This window comes from Phocoena phocoena, chromosome 5 (genome assembly GCF_963924675.1).
Source record: "Phocoena phocoena chromosome 5, mPhoPho1.1, whole genome shotgun sequence".
Classification (NCBI taxonomy): Eukaryota; Metazoa; Chordata; class Mammalia; order Artiodactyla; family Phocoenidae; genus Phocoena; species Phocoena phocoena.
The window spans coordinates 26,442,047-26,457,355 of NC_089223.1; positions in this window are offsets into that span (position 1 = coordinate 26,442,047).

Sequence of the window (15,309 nt, forward strand, 5' to 3'; positions counted from 1 at the left end):
TATTTTAAGCACCTTAGTTAAATAGGGGCAGTAATAGTGCACTTCCTACAGAGTCAGTGCAAAGACCAAATGGGAGACTATATATAAAGCACCTAATAACTCGATAAGCATTTGAAAATATTGGTTATTGTCACTGTAGTGTATAATATCCTAAAGAATCTGGAGAAAGTAAATGTCTTTATATTTTATTCAGTTATCTATTTAAAATTTTTAACAGATTTGCTTTTAATAAAATTGCAATATAGTTAATGTACAATATTATGTTAGTTTCAGATGTACAACATAGTGATTTGACATTTAAATACATTACAAAATGATCACTACAATAAGTCTAGCAACCATCTGTCCCCATACAATATTATTACAGTATTATTGACTGTATTTTTATGCTGTTATCTTCATGACTGATTTATTTTATAACTGAAAATTTGTACCTCTTAATCCCCTTCACCTATTTTGTCCATCCCCTCACCCCCTTCTTCTCTGGTAACCACCAGTTTGCTCTGTGTATCTATTAGTCTGTTTCCATTTTGTTTTTTAGATTCTACATATAAGTGAGATCATACAGTATTTGTCTTTCTCTGTCTGACTTATTTCACTTAGCATAATACCCTCTAGGTCTATCCATGTTGTCTCAAATGGCAATATTTCATTCTTTTTTATGGCTGAGTAATATGCCATTGTATATATTATATATATACATACATATACATATATACATTGTATATATGTAGATATATATACACACACATACATACCACATCTTTATCCATTCATCTGTTGATGGACAATGGGTTGCTTCCACATCTTGGCTATTATAAACAATGCTGCTATGAACATTGCAGTGCATGTATCTTTTCTAATTAGTGTTTTTGTTTTTTTCAGTTATATATCCAAGAGTGGAATTGCTGGATCATATGGTAGTTCTATTTTTAAATTTTTGAGGAACCTCCATACTGTTTTCTGTAGTGGTTGCACCAATTTACATTCCCACCAACAGTGCACAAGGGTTCTCCTCTCTCCACATCCTTGCCAATATTTGTTATGTTTGTCTTTTTGATGATAGCCATTCTGACAGATGTGAGGTGATATCTCATTGTGGTTTTGATTTGCATTTCCCTGATGATTAGTGATGTTAAATATCTTTTCATCTGTCGGCCATCTGTACGCCTTCTTTGGAAAACTGTCCATTCAGATCCTCTGCCCAATTTTTAATCAGATTGTTTGCATTTTTTGATATTGAGTTGTATGAGTTCTTTATACATTTTGTACATTAACCCCTTATTGGATATACTGCTTACAAATATCTTCTCCCATTCTGCCTTTTTGTTTTATTGATGATTTCTTTCACTGTGCAAAAGCATTTTAGTTTAATGTAGTCCCATTTGTCTATTTTTCCTTTTGTTTCCCTTGCCTGAGGAGATATATCCAAAAAAATATATTGCTAAGACCAATATCAAAAAGTGTACTGCCTATATTTTCTTCTAGAAGTTTTATGTTGTCAGGTTTTATATTTAAGTCTTTAATCTATTTTGAATTTATTTTTTTATAGGATGTAAGAAAATGGTCCAGTTTCATTCTTTTGCATGTAGCTGTCCAGTTTTCCCAGGACCATTTATTGACAAGGCTGTCTTTTCCCCATTGTATATTCTGGCCTCCTCTGTCATAGATTAATTGACCATATAAGCACGTGTTTATTTCTGGGCTTTCTACTCTGTTCCATTGATCTCTGTTCTGTTTTTAGGCCAGTGCCATACTCTTTTGATTACTGTGGCTTTGTAGTGTAGTTTGAAATCAGGGAGTGTGATACCTCCAGCTTGTTCTTCTTTTGGAGAAAGTAAATGTCTTTAAATGCTGTTTTCCAAAGTCAAATATTTCTCTAAAAGACTAAGAATATGTCTGTGAAAAGCCACAAAAAATTCATATAGCTAGATAAAGAACAAACTTCAAAGTTTCAGCTCCACAGACAATTTCTGTTAGAAAACAGGAAAATGTGAGATGCTAGTGTAATTCTTCCATCAGTGTCATCTTAACATTTTGAGAAGAAATTTTAAAATATTTTCCATTTCAACCCTCCTCAAACCTTTCAAATTCAAAACTGAAACTGCCCTTACCTAATTCTTAATGAGCAGAGTTTGCCAACTGTAGGTAAACAACCCATTAAAGGCATGGTTACATGCTGGTGGTGGCTATATCACTGAGTAAAAAATCCTTCCCAAATCTACCCCAGCTTCCCTTTCTTACAGCTTTAAATCTCAATATCTATGGTTTCCCCTACAGCCCCCAGGTTTCTTTGGAGAGTCTAACTTCCCACAACACCCCTCCAACCCAGTGTGCAAACTTGATAAATAAACTGGGATTGCAACAGCCAATTGATCTAAGTCCCTTGGGTATGAAGATACTAACTTAAATTTTAAAAAGGAAAAATTCTAAATCTTAGCCATCTCAGGTCACCATAATTATCCCCTTCTTTCTTCTCTGGCTCTTGCTTTTACATAATTGTATGGTGTGTTTTTAAGTAGATGAAGGCATCTTTAACAATTCAAATTGTTTGTTTAGCATTTATGAGACTTACTTCATTTGAAAAAAAATGTGGAACCATTTAGTCCCTTTGACTTTTTCTGAACTTTCATCTTTTCTCTTTTCCTCCTTATCTGTCTCCTTAAATGTTTAAATCAAGAAACTAATTGCCATCCCTCAGAATCACAGCTTGAGGTTAACCACACTCCCTGTCAAAAATGTTCATGAAGGGCTTCCCTGGTGGCGCAGTGGTTGAGAGTCTGCCTGCCTATGCAGGGGACACGGGTTCGTGCCCCGGTCTGGGAATATCCCGCATGCCATGGAGCGGCTGGGCCCGTGAGCCATGGCTGCTGAGCCTGCGCGTCCAGAGCCTGTGCTCCACAACGGGAGAGGCCACAACAGTGAGAGGCCCACGTACCGCAAAAATATAAAAAATAAAGTTTGGATTAGCCCTACCCATTTTAACAAGTGGTTCCATGCCTGTTTTTCCTAAATGAGTCTACATCAATGTTTACTTTGCTTTGGAAGCTATCAAAAAATTAAACAGTTTTCAAAAACAGATAAACAAGGTGAGAAATCTGATCAGAAAGGTAAGAATGACTCAGAGGTACCCCTGCTTCTCCCCTCACCATATCTTCCATTGCTATTGTCAGCTTCCAGAGCTCTCTTGGGTCTGCAACTCGACAACCACGAATTTTAGACCAATCCTTTGAGTTTACACATGAAAAGACGGAGGCCCACAGAGTGACCAATAGACTCAATTACAAAGCAGAGGTAGAAGAAAATCTGATTTCTAATTCAGTGTTTTATAGCATCGTCCCATCTTGCCTTCACTAAGTTAAGAGATTATTTTTATTCAGTTATGATATATGCTCCCCAGCTTCTCCTGTCCCCTTCTTCTGGATTATAAAAAATTAAGAGTTGAATTTCAAAAAGCTTACCTCCTGAATTTTTGTATGTCCTGGAAACAGACACTAAAAGATAATTTCATGGCTATCATAAAGCATAGAACGATTTCATGGACATACAGCTCAGTCATACACTGATGAGTTCAGCTTTCTGTCCATTTATTACTTTTAGTAATTTTTTGTTACTTTTAGGGCAAATGAACAATGAGTTTGGTCACTGGCCATAGAGGTGCTACAGAGAATTGACTGAAAACAGACATTTATCCATTCATTGAAATATAGTTAAGAGGTGATATGTCCATGAAATAACCAAATTTCCATAGTCATTTATTCTAAATAAAATTTTACTGTGATTCACAAGATCTCTACAATTCTAGCTCAAATTTGATTCCTTATGTAAATAAAAAGTGGCAATTCTACAATATCATTGCACTAGTTTAACTTTTCAATCTTCTTACTGAAAAAATATCAAATGTAAAACTTTTTATATAGTTTCACATATTGGAAATCATTATGTTATTTTCATGTTCATCTTTAAGATGGCCCTTTGAAATGACATAATGAGAATTAATTTCTACTAAAAACATATTCAACCAGCATTTTACCCGTCCATTATAATCCAAATCTCAGAATTAAACATTCTCTATATACCTCTAAATCTTATTCAACAGAATTTAGAACTGGTAGACTCAGACCTGAAATATTTACTTTAAGCATTGTTTTCTTTCTTTGTTAAAGATAACATTTCCCCATTACAGTAAGAGTATATGGTTTTGTAAAATATTCAGGAAATAGAAAAAAGCATTAAAAGGAACATTTTAAATTTACTGTAATACTAAGACCTAGAGGTAAAAAGTGAAAACATTTTGGTACTACATTTTGACAATTTTTATATCCTATTGTCTGCCCTCCTTTGGTATTAGTGAGTATTTTACCACGTTGTTAGGTATTCCTAGAGAACGTGGTGCTGAATCACTGCCTCATAATCTATTTAACTACAAACCATATTTTATTTCATCAATTCCTAATGCTGGGTATTTAAGGGACCCTCTCCTTCAGAGAGCTAGAACAACCAGTAGGAGGAATAAAGACACTGCCACATATGACACCACCAGCCCACCTTCTGCCACTCAGGGACAGAGTCACATCTGCATCCCCACTCACACCTAGCAGGTTTAGAAATATGATGAGGTCTGTCTGATCACCCCAAGTCAGATTTTGATGGAGGCAGCCCTACTAGTTCAGCCATCTGATATTCTGTACAGAATGCCATAGCTTACATGCGTATCTGGCATATTAAGGTAGACACTTGCAGAGTCTGTTTTTCAGTAGTTAGTTCCTCTGAAACAGTTTGTTCCTCTGAAACCTCAAACCTAAGGTTTTGTGAAGGCCTTACCCACACATGACTGTCTTGGCCACTACCCATTCCTGATATTTCCTGAGCAATGATATCTCAGTGAAAGCAATTATTACACGACCCATCCAACAACCACTAGATATAATGACTGCCCTACTCTGGGGCAGCAGACACCTTCCATTTTGCTCTCAAGACCATATATGTACTGATTAAAAGCAGGAATGCTTGTTTAGGCCCTGTGAAGGGAGGTGATGAATGGTATGTCTGAACAGCTTGGTCCCTGCCTTGGTGTCACTGAAATGCCACACTCCTCACTGAAGTACGTTGATAAGCCTGACAGTGCTGGGCAACTTTTATCAGCAGACGTTATATCAGGAGACCCAAGCTGAAAGTTAGCACATGGGGTGTTCTGTCAGCACAGAAGGCTTATACCATTAGTAGATCTAAATAGAGTTTAGATTGTGGAGCCAAACAAAAATCTAGGTCACTAAGTGCTTAGAAGAAAAAGTTACAATGACTCCAATCTAAATAAAATGCTGTTTTGTTGGAACCAGAGAAATTAATCTTGCAGTCTGGTAATAAACAGTGACTCGTATATTGTTTTACATACATTATTTTAGTATCATTTAGGCAGCTTATTCTTTAGGCTATTTGAGCTAAAGCCTTCTGGGAGGGATCTAGGGTATTTCCATGAGCCAAGTAGGGATTTTTTAATATGAAAAAAAACAAAAAAGCCTCTCCAATTTCTCTGGAGAGCTCATCCCTGGAGACTAACTAAACATCATAATGCCATATAATCTTAAAAATGTAAAACTCTGAAAGAAAATAAGATGCCTGTGGGAATCCTAATTCATGAGACGAAATTCAAAGAAGCTGTTCATAGTAATTTAAACACTTGACATTTATAAAATACAATGCAAAGTAAAATATAACACAGTTTTCACACATAAAATAGACGTAAAATGAACTGGGAAAAAATTCAGTACTTTCCTTCAGGGATCATCAAAAGCTATGATATCTTCCGAATATTTATCAAAGTTCAAGGCTAATGGAAAACGTGTGAAAAGCATTTGATAAATAGATCTGAGTGCTCAATAAAGGAGAAATATAAGAAATTTGCCTTGAGTACACTTGATCATGAGAAAAGAAGCTTTGGACCTGTTCCGCAATCCATGTTTTTTTTAATATGAGAATCAAAGCTGACTAAATTTAGTTTCTTTACTTATTATTGGAAATACCAATGAGAAAGGGAATTCCTGGAAAATGAAACTTTAGGAGAAATTCCTGAAAGAGCAAGAGAAAGGCATGAAACAAGGGAAAGAGAGAAAACATACCTTGAGTAACAACAAATTTAATCATCAATATGTAAACGTGATCATGGGAAAATCTCTGAGGAAGTCACATGACTCCTTCTATTAGAAACACTGCCTGCACTTCCAGAAAAAATCGTGACCTGAGTACCTGTAGGTAACTCTCCCATTAAACATAGAATTGAGCGAAAAGTGGCTTAAGTGATAGAAAGTAGAGAAGACTATCAAGATCATGCCAGAAATGTTAAGGAAGTGTTACTTGAGATCATGTACAAAGAACACAGTGGAAGAAGAGGCTGTGGCAGGCAGAGTAATGGTCCCCCCAAAGATGTCACATCCTAATCCCTGGAACCTGTAGATGTGTTACATTACATGAAAATGGGAAGTAAATTTGCAGGGGGAATTAAGGTTGCCAACCAGCTGATCTTTAGTGAGATTGCCCAGGTGGCCCTCTTGTACTCATAAGGGTCCTTTGAAGTGACAGAGGGAGGCAAAAGAGGAAGTCAGAGTGATGAAGAGTAAAAAGGGCTTATATGATCCAGCAAGCCCATTCCTGGGCATACATCCAGACAAAACTATAATTTAAAAAGATACATGCACCCCTATGTTCATAGCAGCACTATACAGTACACAATAGCCAAGACAAAGAAACAACCTAAATGTCCATCGACAGATGAATGGATAAAGAAGATGTGGTACATATATACAATGCAATACTACTCAGCCACAAAAAAGAATGAGATAATGCCAATTATAGCAACATGGATGGATCTAGAGATGATCATACTAAGTGAGGTAAGTCAGAAAGAGAAACACAAATACCATATGATATCACTTATATGTAGAATCTAAAATGCGACACAAATGAACCTGTCTATGAAACACAAACAGACTCACAGACATAGAGAACAGACTTGTGGTTGCTGAGGGGGAGGGGGTGGGGGAGGGAGGGAGTGGGAGTTTGGGATTAGCAGATGCAGACTATTATACAAAGGATAGATAAACAACAAGGTCCTACTGTACAGCACAGAGAACTATTTCAATATCCTGTGATAAAACATAATTAAAAAATATGAAAATGAATGTAAATATATGTATAAGTGAATCACTTTGCTGTACAGCAGAAATTAATGCAACATTGTAAATCAACTATAACTCAATTTTTAAAATTACAAAAAAAAAAAAAAGGAATAAGAAGGGCTTGACTCATCTTTGCTGAAGATGAAGGAAAAGGACCACAACCCAAGGAATGCAGGAGGCCTGTAGAAGCTGGAAAAAGTGAGGAATTGTCCCTACCCAGAGCCTACAGGAAGGAACGCAGCCCTGCTAATGCCTAATGTTAGCCCAGTAAGATGTATGTCAGATAATACATTTGTGTTGTTTGAATAACTAAGTTTGTGGTAACTTGTTTTTGGCAGCAATAGAAAACTAATATAAAGGCCTCTTAAGAAAGCATAGAAACGGCTACTTTTTAGGAGAGCCTAAAAACAATAAAATCATCCTTTCAAAAGCTCCTAATTTGAGGACAATGCTCTGAAAACTTAAGAAAGGATCTCAGAAAAGAAGCAGCACACAGCTTGGGAAGTCCTTTTGCCCCTGGAGTCAGCAGCTTTCAAAGCAATTGTGACCAAAGGCCCAATAGTTTATAGAATGAGTACATGAGAGAAAGCCAAGAGTGGGGTGAGGGTTCTCCAAGACTTGAAGAGGGTGGGCATTTATACCTGGATGTGGATGGCCAAATCATAAATAAGGAGACTAGGCACAGATATATCACATAGCTGGTATGGAATGACCCAGCAGAAAAATGGATACAGAAAACTGCTTCTCCAAAACAGAAAGAAGTGTTCCCCTACTGGGACTGCCCAAGAGCTGCAGCTCCCCTCTCCCACCCTTCCTCTGGCAGCCCAACTACTGAACAAGTAATGTAAACTCACATCAACCAGACACTGGACACATGAACGCAGATAGCAAAAGACTGCAAGGCACAGCTTCCCATGCTGCAATGTGGGCTTGGACAGCATATATCATGCAAGATACGGAAGCATTACAGAAAAAGAGAAATATTGGTCAGAAAGATACCCTATGCTTTCAAAAAGCAGAATGTGAAATAAAATATGAGATGAAGAAACAACAGAGTGAAATGAAAAATGAACGGTTAGACAGCAGTAGATAAAATATTCCTCCAAGGAAACAAAATCTGTTGGTGACATTAAATATTCATTAGAAGAGAATGAAATAGAAAATTAGACCCAAAAAATGACACAGAGGACAGAAAACAGAGATCCAACATACAAATGGTTATTATTTTTTAAAGAAGAGTCTAAAACAGACAGAAAAGAAGTAATAAGATGTAATCACTAGATATATTACTGAACTGAAAAACATATTAATGTGCAAAACAAGTGGATTTACCATAGATGAAGTAATGATACTAAGGAAGGATGAGCCTTTAGATATATTCTAGAGGAATAGAATTAAATTCCAAGAATAAAGAAAGACCACAACTAGAATTCAGGCAGAGGGAAAGAGTTCACCTGAGATTTCTTTTCCTCAACCTTAAAAACCAATGACAATGAGGCAATGTCTACTCTACAGAGTTTTTAGGAATAAGTTTAGAGCTCATGATTTTATCATCAGCCAACTAGTACGATCAGTCATTCACATACCAAGGCATTGAAAGACATGTACAACTAGATTAGTCTCACTCGTTGAAGTGCCCTGACCTCACTCCCTCCTCCTTCACATCACCCCAGCAACCCTGGTATCCTTACATTCTTAGAAATAGCAATCTGTCTCCCCACGCTCTTATTTCACACATACAGCTGGTGCAAGGGAAGAAACCTGCTGACACCTGGATCTCAGACTTCTAATCCAGCATTGTGAGAAAATTAATTTTGGTTGTTTCGGCCATCCAGTTTGTGGTTTCTTATTATGGCAGCACTGGCAAATTAATACAAAAGACAATGACAAATGGCAATACCCACTGAGCCTAAGTGTAGTGCTGGTGAGAGTTTAAACTGGTACCACCGTTCTAACGGGCAGTCTGCAACCTAGAGCCAGTGCATCCTACTGCTGACGTTCTTTTCCCCAGAAATGCCACTGAGGACATTTATCCTAAGAAAACCATAGGGATTTTATATGTATATTATAATTATTTTATAATTATAATATATATTTCATTAATAATATATAATACATTGTTTTATTATATATTTTATATATTATAATTGTTATATAATATAATAGTATATATTCTATATAATAATATACCACTATATATTATAATTGTTACATAATATAATATATATTTTATATAATGATATATTTATTATATTATGTATTATATTATTATATTATGTAGAGAGCAATAATGATCACACCTTTTTAAAAGTGTGGTCATTTGATAAACATTGTGTGTAATTTGAGTAGTTCACTCCACAAGATATTGTGTGTTTTCCCATATTAATTAAATAGTCTTCTATTACATGTTTTTAAAATGGATGCCATGCTATGGTATCATTATTTACACATACCCATTTGATATATATATCTAATATGTTATTTGTATTATATATAAATATTTTAATATACAAATATTTATAAATATATTAAATGAGCATATTTACAAAAACAGAAAAAGAAAGGAAAACTTGTAGTATCCTATATCAGAATCTGAGGTGATTTGCTACTAACTAGGAGACCAATAAAACTATTAAAAATACAGTCAGTGGCCCACCTATGCCTTGCCCACGTGAAAGTCAGTAAGAATATCCTCTCTCTCTCTCCCTCTCCCTCTCTCTCTCTCTCTCCCCTTGCATCTTGTTTCAGAACTGAAGGTTTATGCCAAACAAAAAAAAAAGAAAACTGTTCTTCTATCACTGTGGAAAAGTTTTCATAGCAGGCCTTCTCCCTGCTTTGTACTTTCTCATTCATATCGTAGTAGGGGCTATTACTCTCAGAAAACACTGGGAAGAAAGCAAGAGTTGTATATCAACAGTGACATATTGCACTAAAGGAAAGGTAATACCCACAAGTGTTAGAATTGAGCACAGGGACAGGAAGACCCTAGCACTTGTGTTTATAGTTATACTGTTATTGACGCTGCTGTTTTAGGTGTTCTTGTTTTGAGAAGACCATGGAGCCAGGAAATGGAAGAAAATCTAACTCAGCAGAGAATTACATTAAGAATTATGCACATTTTTCTGCAATTGAAAACTGAAAACAGTATTACTGATGAATATCACAAGGTAAGTTATTGTTAAATATATGTAAATTTTTAGAAAAGCACAGGTGTAAAATCTTAGGAATGCAAATATAAAGATTCACAAAAGATCTAAAGTGTAAATAGAGTGTTACGTAAAATTTTACAGTAAAAAGATGAGAAATGTATATAAAATTGATAACTTCTAGGAAAATACAAATAAAACTAACTAAAAAAATGTCAAATGAAATGAATAGTAATACATGGATATCAATCTAGACATTATAGAAATTGAGATTAGTATTTAGAACACTCAATAAATGTAAACTCCTCAATCTTACTTATCTTCCATTTCCAATCAATCGCTAAATTTTGCTGATTCGACTTTCTTAGTCTCTGTCTCATATGCCCCTCCCTCCACCCTGCAGTCAACACCACGGCTTTATATCAGGTGCTCATCATCTGCTTAAGTACAGGGAGTTCAGTTCTCTCATTTCTCCAAACCCAGCACCTAGCAAGAGACCTGGAATTAGAGAGGGAATCAGACAGTGTGTGTTGAAAGTTTGAAAGACCATGATGAAGCAGTCATGAGCTGATCATAAAATATAGGGTTATGGGAGTCTTCTGGTTTGGTAAATCTGATTGGGGAATGCATACCTGGTGAATTCTCTGTCTGATAGAGATAATGAAAGAGGACAATGGTGTGTCCATCTGGTTGTGACTTTAAGAATTTTAAATCTTAAAATCTCAGAGAATCTTTATGACACGTGAAAAAAAGATGATTGGGTGGGGCAAGCTCTAAGAGGCCATCAGGTTTCCCTAGAGAGACTCTTAGGTACTTTGAGCAACAGACTATTCTGTTTCTTTCATATCCTCCCTGGTGCCTTACACTGTATTTGGCACCATGCTTCCCTAAATGTGCCTTAGATTGGATCCCACTACCCCATTTAAAGTTATCACTTTGGCAATTTCTCCTCTTTCCAACATCATTGACTTCTGTGCTCTCTCTCTGGATTATTCCCAACAGCATATTCTCAGGATGTTACTTCTCAAATCTTAACGCACACACCTCAACTTTCTCTTGGCCCTCATTCCACTTTCACGCTAGTAACTACCTTATGTCTTTGCTTTAAAACTTCCTGGGCTTCCCCGGTGGCGCAGTGGTTGAGAGTACGCCTGCTGATGCAGGGGACACGGGTTCGTGCCCCGGTCTGGGAAGTTCCCACATGCCGCGGAGCAGGTGGGCCCGTGAGCCATGGCCGCTGAGCCTGCGCGTCCGGAGCCTGTGCTCCGCAACAGGAGAGGCCTGCGTACCGCAAAAAAAAAACAAAAAAAACAAAAAAAAACCACTTCCTGAAAGAGTCATCTTTATTGATGTTTCCTCCCAGGCACATCTAGCAGACGCTATCTCCTGAGAACACCCATGACCACCACAGTGCTAAATCCAATGGTGAATTCCCAGCCCCCATCTTACTCAGTGACTGATCAGCAGCATTTGACCCATCATTTCTCTGTATCTCTCGGCTTCCAGAGCAACAGTTTTGCCTTTCCTTCTGCTTCACTGGACCCTCCTTCTCAGTTTCCTTTCTGTTTTTCTCTCTTTTCCTTGATGTATTATTGACCCATGGCACACACATCTCTCCTTATTTACATTGACTCTGGTGATTTAATGCAATCTCATGATTTTAAACATATCTTGGAATCCTTCAATTTGTATTTCCAGCATAGATTCTGTCTTAACTCCAGACTTATACACAAAACTACCAACTTCACATGTCCTCTTGAATTTCGAATAGACGTATCAAATTCAATATGTACAGAACTCAACTCCTGATCATTCCCCTTAAACACACTTCATCTGTAGCCTTCTTCATTTCAATTACAGGCATTCCTATCTTTATGGTTATTCAAGCCAAACAAACTTGGATTCTTTCTTCATTATCTTAATCACACATACACCCCCCCCCCGAAATCCATTCCATCTTTAAATCCTGTTGGCTCTCTTTTCAACATATATCCAGAATCTGACAACTTATATCATCTCCATAGCTCACATCCTAGTCTAAGCCATCATCATCTTTCACTTAAATTACCTCAACAATTTCCTGCCAGCTCTCCCCTTCCCTAGCCTTGTCCTTTTACAGTCTGCTCTCAACACAGCATCCAGAGTAATTGTCTGTCTCTCAGGACACTTCTTGGATTCCATTTCCTTCAAAGTAAAATCCAAAGCTTTAAAACAGCCTCAAAGCCCCACAGGATCTGTCTACCCTCCCTGGTCCTCTGACCTCAAGGTCTGCTGCTCTCTCCTTTGCTCACTTCTCATTCATCAGAAACGTGTTACTTGGCCACAGCTTACTTCAAGGGAGCCTGGGAAATCAAGCCTTTTAGCTGGGCACATTACCACCTAACAAAATAAGGAGATGAGAAATGAATATTAAGGAGGCAACCAGCAACATCGGCACAAATGATTATCTTATTTTTCAAATAATGAAAACGTCTCAGGAAAGTTAGATAACTTTCTTAGGTGTTCAGTAACTTTTGTAGAATATAATTTAGTTAGAAAATGGTAAATAGGAATTCAAATCAAAGTCTGAGTCCACATTCCCTTACCCTTCTATTACATTGGACAATGTCTCTCATTTAATAGAAAATTATGACTTTGGATGGTTTTGAGCTGAGAATTTGTTCTCTTAAACTGCCTTACCTGAAATAGACATCTCAATTGTTCTTGATGATGATTAAAATTATATTTCCAGACAATGTCAATTGTTGATTGTGTTACCTGTTCTAGAATGGGTTTTTTCTTAACTCATTTTAAGTATCTATGTGTTTCTTCTCTCCATAGCCACTGGAGTAAAGTCTATCAAATATTTGTTTGTATTTTAACAATAACTTTATTCAGTTACTCTCAATCTAGGTGACAAATTCTATTCCTCCATGCAGCTTTTAAATTATAGATTTCTTCTGATTTTTGATCTAAGTGAGTTAGGGGGCCTGAAACTGAGCATTAAGAAAAAACTTCCTGTATCAATTTAATGTGAAGCCAAATTTCAAATTTCCAGGTTTAATTACATAGTCTTAATAGCTCCAAGCTCCTATTCAGAGATTGCAAAGTCTCCTCATGAGAGGATGACTACAAAACTCTCCTTCCCCATCTCCCATCACTTCTATCCTTACTCTATCTATATGCTCCAGTCTTTTTTTTTTTTGGCCACGCCACATGCCAGACATGGCATGCGGGATCTTCCCCAACCAGGAATCAAACCTGTGCCCCTTGCGTTGGGAGCTCGGAGTCTTAACCACTGGACCACCAGGGAAGTCCTATAGGCCCCAGTCTTAACACAGTAAGTCACTTTGCTGCCACTACTGTGAGGTTTCATATTTCCATCCTTATAGACATGTAGCTGCTTTGAATCCTTTACTCTCCCTACATCCCCTCATCTGACAGCCAAACTTTTTTCCATCAAGACTTATCACACACATCACTGTCTCTGTAGAGAGAGCTCCCTTTTGGCCCCCACTGCACTGTTGCAGAGGCTGCTAGAGGCCACCGAAGATTTCTTCTCCACTTCCTTGTGAAGATTACATTGATTTTCTTAGAAGTAACTGCCAATTTTCCAGCTACCTTGCAACAAGGTGGAGCCATGTAACTGGTTCTAGCCAGTGGAATGTGGACGTGAGTGACATGTATCATTTCCAGGAAGAAACCTGAGTATCCTCCATGAATTCCTCCCTCCACCTACCAGCTGGGTGACCCCAGGGTGACCTTAAAAGTACAAGATGGTGGAGACACAAGGTAGAAGCAGGCCCAGTCTCTGAGTCATTGCTTGGAGGAAAGACAGCCAGGAGAGCTGCCCATTCAGGGTCATCAGCATTGGATTTTACATTACCAAGAAATATATTTTCTTTGTATTAAGTCGCCAGGATTTGGAGCTCTTTTTTCTTTTTTTTTCTTTTTTTTACTTTTTATTTTATATTGGAGTATAGCCAATTAACAAAGTTGTGATAGTTTCAGGTGCACAGCAAAGGGACTCAGCCATACATATACGTGTATCCATTCTCCCCCCAAATTCCCCTCCCATCCAGGCTGCCATATAACATTGAGCAGAGTTCCCTGTGCTATACAGTAGGTCCTCATTGGTTATCCATTTTATATATAGCAGTGTGTACATGTCAGTCCCACATTCCCTAACTATCCCTTCCCCCCACCCTTCCCCCCTGGTAACCATAAGTTCATTCTTTAAGTCTGTGAGTCTATTTCTGTTTTGTAAATAAGTTCATTTGTATTGATATCATTTCTTTTTAGCTTCCGAATATAAGTGATATCATACGATCTTTCTCTTTTTCTGTCTGACTTAGTTCACTCAGTATGACAATCTCTAGGTCCATCCTTGTTGCTGCCAATGGCATTATTTCATTCTTTTTAATGGCTGAGTAATATTCCACTGTATATATGTACTACATCTTTATCCATTCATCTGTCAATGGACATTTAGGTTGCTTCCATGTCTTGGCTATTGTAAACAGTACTGCAATGAACACTGGGGTGCATGTACCCTTTTGGACCATGTTTTCCTCTGGATATATGCCCAGGAATGGGATTTCCCCATATCCTAAAATATGAACTTTGTCCTCGACTCTATTTAGTACCTTCTTTACAGAATAACATTTATTTCTTTACACGTTTGCCTCCCTTACTTGCTTGTGGATTACTTGTACCCTGAGTCCTGAGCCCAGCATAGGGTAAGCTCTCACTAAAGTTAGATGAATTGAATTCAGTAAAGAATACTAAAGGATGCTGGTAGAGTCAGAGCTGTAGTAGGACTCCATAAGACTCTATCTCCTACCCTGCACCTGTGGTGCCCAAGAGTTGTCTTTCCTTTCTTGAATTAACAGAGCTGTCCTAACCCCACACTCAGGACAACCTGATGTGTAAAACTTTCCCTCCTACCAAAAGGATCAAGTTGATTTTTTATCACCACTGCCCTGTGTATCATACCTGTAGCTATCTAT